The sequence below is a fragment of the Pseudorca crassidens genome, chromosome 8 (assembly GCF_039906515.1).
Source record: "Pseudorca crassidens isolate mPseCra1 chromosome 8, mPseCra1.hap1, whole genome shotgun sequence".
NCBI lineage: Eukaryota > Metazoa > Chordata > Mammalia > Artiodactyla > Delphinidae > Pseudorca > Pseudorca crassidens.
Genome location: NC_090303.1, coordinates 82,737,285 through 82,745,717, shown reverse-complemented (window position 1 = coordinate 82,745,717; position 8,433 = coordinate 82,737,285). Strand labels below are relative to the sequence as shown.

General features: G+C 52.6%; 1 protein-coding gene across 3 annotated transcripts in view; it reads left to right on the top strand.

Moving 5' to 3' along the window:
- The first annotated feature begins 1,228 nt into the window (after nt 1-1,228).
- Nucleotides 1,229-8,433, top strand: part of GRM8 (glutamate metabotropic receptor 8) — a 766,011-nt gene continuing 758,806 nt past the window's right edge. For 2 of the 3 annotated variants that reach the window (XM_067746898.1, XM_067746900.1), the window contains exon 1: nt 1,229-1,693. The gene's annotated coding sequence lies outside the window, so the exon portion shown is untranslated. Of the gene's footprint in view, nt 1,694-2,121; nt 2,362-8,433 lie in introns of those variants that run through there. The other variant, XM_067746899.1, reaches the window with a different exon arrangement.

Here is an 8,433-nt window from a genome sequence, read left to right as displayed (position 1 = left end):
TGTCTCTAAGCCTCGGTTTCCTTCTTCATCTGTAGAGTGGACTTAATAATTTTGATCACCTCAGAGTTGGTGTGAGAATGAAAGAAGCCCACGCCGGATAAGCAATATACAGAATAACGCAAGGTACCTGTCATGATGCTTATGAAGTTCATGATGCTTAGGAAGTTGGAATTCATTGCAGAGATGCGACAGGGGGTAGAGGGCCTGCCATGCACCGGGCCTGTCCTCCCCTCCTCCATCCTCCCCATCTCCTGCTGGCTGTCCCCCTCTGCCCCAGCGTTCCCACGCTGTCTGGGAGGTGGGGAGAGGCGGCACTCCCTCCCTGGCTCACCGGGCGGCCAAGGCAGGAGGTCAGGCCTGGGGCGCCGGCTGCAGTTGCGCGCGGCCGCCTCTAGATGGAACTTTCTCACCAACACAAGGTCGGGCGGGCCGCAGCTTCCCGGGCGCTGGGCGGCGAGCGGCTCCTTTCCTTCGCCCCGGGCAGGTGCGGGGCGCCTGGGCAGTAACTCGTGGAGAGTGCCTCTGGGCCGTGCCCGTCGAGTCCGACGGGCTTCCATCGGTTGAGTTACCCCTCGGGAACCCAGGAGCTGCGTGGCGTGGGTCCCCAGGATTTTCCCGCCCCGTATCTGCAGCTGCTTGAATCAGCTCAATAAGATGCCGGTCACCGTGCCGGCCCGCGCCCCCTTCTGCGCAGGGCCCGCAGCGGCCCGATCTTCCGTCCATGCTCGGGCTGCGGGGGTTCTGTAGACTGCGCCCCGAGAGCCGCGGGCTGGGGGCGGGGAGACGATCGCCCGGTGCCGCGGGGCAGGATAAATGGCCGAGCGGTAGCGCGGCGCGAGCAAACTTTGCAGGGGAAGCGCGCAGCTGAAGGCTTTACTCTGAGCATCCCCAACAAGAAAGCGTGGGGCGGGACACGTGCCGTCTACCGTGTATTCTTCACGGTGACCCTTTTCGTGACCCATTGCTCACGAAGGCAAGCCCCGGGCTCGTGGTCCCGACTACGTGCTCCGGGTGGCCTTCGTGCTGCGCTTCCCGCGCGTGTCCCGGGCTCGTCTGGCAGTCGGAGGCGCTCCTCTCCTTCACAGCCTTACTCCTACTTACAGCCACCCGTACTTCTTCCTACCCTCCCCGCCCCACCCCCAGTCTTTGGGTCCTCCCTTTTTTTGTCGGGGCGGGGCGGATGCAGTGATTTTTAAAATCAGAACTATTGACATTTCTGGTCCCCGCATCGCTGAGGGCTGATGTAGCGCGGAGGGGAATCCGCCGCCGGTCGAGTGTCCCTCTCCCTGCCCGTATCCGGGCAGAACCGAGACACCGAAATCCGAAATCCAGGGGCTCCCACCCCTCGGGGTTCCTCCTCCTGCTTCCCGAAGTGACTGGTTGGCGCAAAGCGATTGGCGATCCCGGGCGCGATCCCGGCCGCGGCTCCCCGCACCGCGCCGGGTGAATGGCCGCGGGCGGAGGATCTGGAGGCGCCGGGCGCAGGCCAATCGCGGCCGCCGGTGGGAGTATTTGTTATTCACATGGAAGAGACCTGGCGCCGGCTGGGCCAGCTCAGCCCCCTCAGCCCCGAGACCAGCCACAAGTGCGGCCGCGGTGCTCTCCTAGAGCGGCGGCGGCGGCGTTGGCGGCGCTGACATGGAGCTGCGGGCCCCCCGCGGGCTTCCTCACCGCGCCCTCTGTGGGGAGCAGGGTAAGGCTCGCCGAGCAGCGGAGAGAGGAAAAGAGAAGAGCAAGTGCCGAACCACAGGCAAAAAAAGCCCCCATCCCCGAACTCTCCCCAAAGGCTGTGCTTGAGGAAAAAAGAGAATTCCCCCGTTTTGATTCCCCTTTTCGTTTTCTTCCCTAAAACCGTTCAGTGGACAACCAGGTGCACCGTTCCTTCCCAGATCACTTTAGTGATTTGCTTTTCCTGGGCACAAGTAGATGGCCTTGCACACCCGGGGTCCGGGAGAGAACTGGTGGGCGGAGGTGACGGGAATGAGAGGCGAGGGAGAGTGGGCACCAGGGGGCGAGGGGCTGGCCGGGCATCGGAGCTTGATTGGGTGTCTGTTGATTTTACGTTGCAAAGAACAAGGCAGCCACCCCTCTTATCTTCCCATGATTACATTCCAGTGAGGAGGTTCAGAAAAGAGGCAGGCTTAGCATGGAACTCCCAGGGCTTGGAGATGTGGTCCCCCAAAAGTTTAGTCGGCGAATGGGAGACTGAAGGGTGACGGGAAGGGGCAGGCGCGCCTAGGGTGCTCGGATGGGGCGTGCGGCGGCAGGATTGTAAAGCGCTCCTTCCGCGGATTGCCTGCCCCGTGTGACCTCCTGGATCTGCCCTGGCGGAATCCGGACTTGCCCCGCCGAGATGACGAGGTACCTCCGTTCCGCGAACTAACGGGAGGGATTTCCGAAGTTAGAGGCTTCCGGGATGAGTTGGGGTAACCCCCGCCTTCCTGAGCGTGGGGCTGGATGAATGTCTAAGCAGGATCTAGGGAAGATGGGGGTCGCGGGGGAAGCCGGGTGGTTTGGGGGTTCTCGAGACCCCACATCCCCACACAGCGTACGCGTGGTATGCCTGAGCTTGCGTTCCCCGAGTTAGACCGGCGAGGTTGGGGTTTCCGCGCCCCCCTTTTGCGGCTTTCAGGAAAACACTGGAGTTCCGTGTCCTGCTGGGGGTGGGAGGAGGAGTAATGGTCTCGGGGATCTTGAGTTTAAACGACAAAGGCAATGCCCCCGACAGCGCCTCCGAAGCACCTACGGCCAGCGTGGCCCCAGTTTGGCTGGGACCCGCGCGGGGTGTGGGCGCTCGCGGCGGCCAGGTGCGGCGGGGGCGGAGGCGCTCCCTGCCCTGCAGCGCGCGGAGCCCGGATCCCCGGGCGCGCCGGGGGACTGGGGCGGCGCCGGAATACCCCGGCGGCGCGGGAAAGGCAAGAGGAACCGGGTACTTCTCCTAAGGCCCTGGCTCTACCCGGAGCCGGGGTTCAACAGACGAAGGAACAGAGAAGAAAAAGGAAGATGCGGCAGGGAAGAGGGGAGCGGGGGCGGGGTGAGTGGCTGCGGGCTGAGATAGAGGCAGAGGCGGAGAACCCTCTGAGCCGCGCTGAGAGCGAGCCCAGGGGCTCTGCAAAGCAGCTCGGAGATCCTCTGAGGTTCGGACAGTTGGTGAAAATGTAACAGAGTCCCCCGACCCCCAAAACCCCGTCTGACACGCTTCCTCGGTGCACATGAAATGCGGAGGGGTGTGCGCGTCAGCCAACTGCGCAAGACGGCGCCCTCGACGCTTCCCTGAAGAATTGTTTCCCCCGGGGCCCGGGATCAGAGGGTGTCTGCGCGCCCGGGAGGGCAGGGGTGAAAATAGACCCACCCGCCAGCTGCAGAAGCCCCAAACCCTCAGTCCCCGGAGCGAGTCCCGCCCGAGGAGGAAATGCCCTATTTGCCATTTGGGGGGTGATCCTTTCCCACAGACCTGACGGCGTGGGAGTCTCGCAAACATCCAAGAATACACTACCGTCTCGGCCACGACCGCGATTGAATACAAATCCTGCCAACATCAGAACTGGAAAACAGGGTTGGTGGTGGAGGTATCGATAAGGAAAATCATAAACGGGAGAAATGCATTCCGATGATAGCTGGTATTTTGCTTGAAAGAAAAAATAAAAAGAGAAAAAAGAGCCACCAGCAGGTAGATCTTGGATAAACAGTTTATTGCACTTGACTATAATTTCCATTTTCCGTTATGAAATTGTCAGTAATTGCAAATGGCTACAGAAACCACTTTAGTGTACCTTGGTCCCTTGCTTGTGAATAATGTCCTCAAAGATCTCTGTCGGAGACAGAACCAGCTGTGTGGAGTTCATTGCCTGTTTCTTGAAAATATGTGGTTTGATAATTTTGAAAAGCCTTACCCATCGGGGAAGATGAAGTAAGCTTTTTAAATGCAATTTTCCCATTTCAAAGTCAACTACAGGTTGTATCATACTTGAGATAAAGACAAAGAATTCTTGCTTTTAAATCAGGGATATGGGGAGAAATAGGTGAGGGGAGGCTCCCCAGGAGAGGATTTATCCAGAATAAAGAAAAAGATGCTGAGAACACAGCTCTGTACTGTTACTTAGGCTCCATTTGTTCTACTTGGTTTGTGCTAGCTAGTTCTGCCCTCCTGCTCCTTTTGCTAATTATTACTACTTAATGATGCTAAAAACATCTAAATCCAAAAGGAATAGATAAAAGGAAGAGTTGAGCTCTAATGAGTGCAGGAGAAAGTTAGAGGTCTGGAGAGATGTGCTCTTTTCAAAGTTGGCTGGGCAGGTTGAAGCGGCTGCAGGGCTTGTTTAATTGGTATTTATGCAGCAAACAACCCGTAGACGTTCACTTTGGCAACATCTAGTGCCAATCATTGTGTAAGAGCGTTTCGCTGTCTTCAGGGCATGAGGCACAGAACACTGTATACATGTGCTCGTGGTAGCAATGCTTTTTTCCTTCCAAGTTCTTTTCTCACGGTCTTCCTCCTGTAGTTAGAATACTCAACAGAAAGAGGACTTTTCTTTAGTCCAGGGAATGGGGTTGCCCTGTCGCAGTGTCTTAAAAAGAAATGGTTGCCTGGAGTAATCTCTTAGCTGGACCCACAGCAAAGATCTGGCCATATCTCGATGCTTGTCAAATAGGCTGGCTTTTGAAGGTTCAGGAAACTGTTGCTGTTTTCTTGATAGAACCTGATTGGACATGACCAGACTCACTCATGTAGTTTGCTCAGGGGGGACAGCCACCCCATGTTGTGTGGGAGAAAAGGATATGAACGGAGAGCCAGCTGGATTATAATGTTTCCATCCCAAGGGGGGTCTTCTGTCTTCTAGAAATTTATATTTGAACTATCTTCCTCCCTTCCTTCCTTCCCCCCTCCTTTCCTCCCTCCCTCCCTCCCTCCCTTCCTTCCTTCCTTCCTTCCTTCCTTCCTTCCTTCCTTCCACCTTCCCTCTCCCTCCCTCCCTCCCTCTCTCCCTCCCTCCCTTCTTCTTTCCTTCCTTCCTTCCCTCAGAGAGTTCTTTGGTTTGATTGTTATTTCTACTTGGTACTTGGACAACTTGTGATGAACTCACCCACTGACTGAGGACCTTGAGCATGATGCATTTTTCTCCCAGGACCTGCCTTCTGAGTGGTGGGCATTGCCATGGGATGGATTTGAGAGGCTCCTGACTTATGATAACTCCCGGCTTTGGTTTGTTACAGTGCCAGTCTTAACCACTATTAGAGATTTCTTTGGTAAAGAAATTATGGATCTCCTGGAAATGGTCTTATAAATGCAGATGTTCCAGTTGGGGGGTGACAGTAATTCATCTTCAGGTTGTGATACCTGTTGATGAATTTACTCACTCCCTGGGGAGGGCCACGGTAACAGGAAACCAGCTCTTAAGGTTGTGACCTGTAGGACACATCAGCCGTGAGGGAGGGGGGAGATCCAGGTCTGGGGGAGGAGGGAGCAGGTACGCAGAAGTGGGAAGATGTAGGAGAGGCTGAAGAGGAGTATGTGCAAATTATTGAGCACATACTTTTCCAGGCAAGGGTATCCCTGCAGATAGAAATCTTCTGGCTGTTTACTGGCTAACTTTTCAAGTGGTAATGAGCCGTAGTGGTAGGAGCTCTGCATCTTGTCCTGCATACAACTTAGGAAGGCATCCTATTGTCCTCTTCTCACTACAGAAGAATATCTTGTCACCACTTTCTTCAGAACAGCACTTTGGGTGCTCCAAGTGTCCATGAACTTCAGCTTTCCAGCCAGATGTTGATTTCCATTGACTTTTCCTCTTGTGTCCTTCTTTCCAGTTTTCCCTTTGATTTCTTGGACACATGACTTGTTAAGGTCTGACCAGCCCTGTGTATGATGGGGAAGTGTTTTTTTAGGGTCTTCTAAGCACAGTACACCAGTAAAATATTTGAATGGTAGGACTGATTTTTTTTTAAATAAATTTATTTTTTATTTATTTATTTGTTTTTGGCTGAGTTGGGTCTTCGTTGCTGCGCCCTGGCTTTCTCTAGTTGCAGCGAGTGGGGACTACTCTTCATTGCAGTGCTCGGGCTTCTCATTGCGGTGGCTTCTCTTGTTGCGGAGCACGGGCTCTAGGTGTGCGGGCTTCAGTAGTTGTGGCACGTGGGCTCAGTAGTTGTGGTTCTCGGGCTCTAGAACGCAGGCTTAGTAGTTGTGGTGCATGGGCTTAGTCTCTCCACGGCATGTGGGATCTTCCCAGACCAGGGACTGAACCCGTGTCCCCTGTATTGGCAGGCGGATTCTTAACCACTGCACCACTAGGGAAGTCCCAGCGGGACTGATTGTTAAATGATAGTTTCCCTGTACATTCTTATAGCACTTGCCAGTTTATAAAGTACTTTGACATATATCATTTCATTTCGCAACCGTAGGAGGTGGCCAGAAATCATTCCTCAGTTTAGAAACAAAGAAACTGATCCCAGGTTAAGTGACTTGCCCAGTGCCATGGAGTGAGTACTGGGGGGTACTTCTCAGAACCTAGGATGCCACACTCACAGCCCACATCATCAAATCAGGGTCAGCTTGACATTCTTCATGGTCTGCTGCACCCAAGGGGTGTGGGGTAAGGGAAAGAACATATCACAGTCCTGCATTTGAGTTCCGGCCCAAGATTTTAGACACATTCATATAATCTTTCTGTTTTTAGGTTCCTTATATACCAAATGGGGGCCGTGATACCAACCTCATTGGTGTATCTTGTAATGCAAATGAGGTAACTTGCTCCAGGCACGCTGTAGCGTTCAGTAAATGTTTGTTTCAGCCCCTTTCCCTCTTCTTATATGATACATACTATAAAAGTCGCTTCTCATTACTTTAAATGTGGTCTTTTTATGCAATAGCTGTGTTATTGAAAAAAATGGTGCAAATTGAATTCTAAATCAAATTGCATTTTTTTTGCCTCTTTTTTTAAAAAAAATATCTCAGATTGCATTTTAAATGCACGGGGGATTTAGCTATTTAAAGGAAACCTGTGGTGAATTCTTTTGTAATGCAAATAATCACCTTCTAATTTATCTGTTTAGTAAATTGAGCCTCTCATGTATCAGATTTTCTTAATATGGGGCCTGCTTGTAGAGAAGAGCTTTTACAACCCTCTCTCACCGATGGGGAAAAGCCACTCAGCTTGCAAACGAAATCATTTATTGTGTTCAGTTGGCAAAGCCTTGCTCTGGTGTTTTGAGCATAATCTCATATTTCCTTATCATTAAATAATAGAACCTCAGAACAGGAAGCTGGAAGACACCTTAGAGATTATATGGTCCATCTCACTCATTTCACAGATGAGGAAATGGAAGCACACAGAGGTGAAGTGACGTGCTCAGTGTCACCAGCCAGCGACTGTCAGACAAGGATCCAATTCCAGGCCTCTGTTGCCAGGGGAGTCTCTGTCTAGCCCATCCTCATTCTGTCCCCACCAAGATTCCAGGGCTGTGCATACCTGTGGTGGCGCAGGAGATGATAAACAAATAGGATGCATTTTCTAAAACAACCAAAAAGAGCTGCAAACGTGGGCTGTTTCAAGAAAAACTGCCGGATTTGCAATTTTGTGAATTGATGACGATATTGAGCTTAACCTATTTGTTAAAGAGCTGAATGGAACACAGCAGAGGGAGGCTGTTTGGCCTTTTTCTGAGAAAACGATTACAGTTCTTGGCTATTGCTATCCCTGTAAGGATTTTACCACACCGTGTCTTAAAAGCACTTGCCAGGTTGCTGGAGGAAGACCTGGTGACAGACCCAGATAGATCCCACATGGCGTGGTGGGTTTGTTCTCACTGGTGTCAGGCTGTCTGGGAAACCGGATTTGAAGCAGAGGGGTTTGGACAAACTACATTTGATATTCTCAACTCGTTGAAACCTTCAGAAATCACCCTGCCCTGGAAATGCCCCCAGATTGTCCCCTCCTAATTAGTTCATTATTTTTCTTAAAGAGCTAACGCTCAAAGATATGCACATTTCTGAAAGATTTCAGTGGAGGGGCAGGGCCTTCCCCCTTGCTTGTGCTGTCCCAATCAGCCTCTGCAGAGACTGGGGGCTTTCTCAAAGGGCAGGACCCACCTGGAGGTCCTGAGGACTTCAACCGTGGTGCCGTTTACTAGCTGAGGGCTTTGGGCCATACTCATCCTCTTGGAGCCTTTTTTTCTCATTTACAAGACCTAATGATTGGTGTATGAAAATTCAGTGAGATGCTCTGTTAGGTGCTTGAGACTTTGGTTCAGAGAAGGTACCTAGAAGGTAAAAAGCAGCAGAATTCAGGGCCCTGGTCCTTGAGGAGCTGTCCATATTCCTGGCGTTTCAGGAAATAGCTAGAGCCTGTGAGGGAGCCACAGACTCATGTCCCAGCTTGGGGGGGGCCTGCTCCCCAGCAGACCCGGGCCACGGAGGTGGGTAATGGAAGTGCT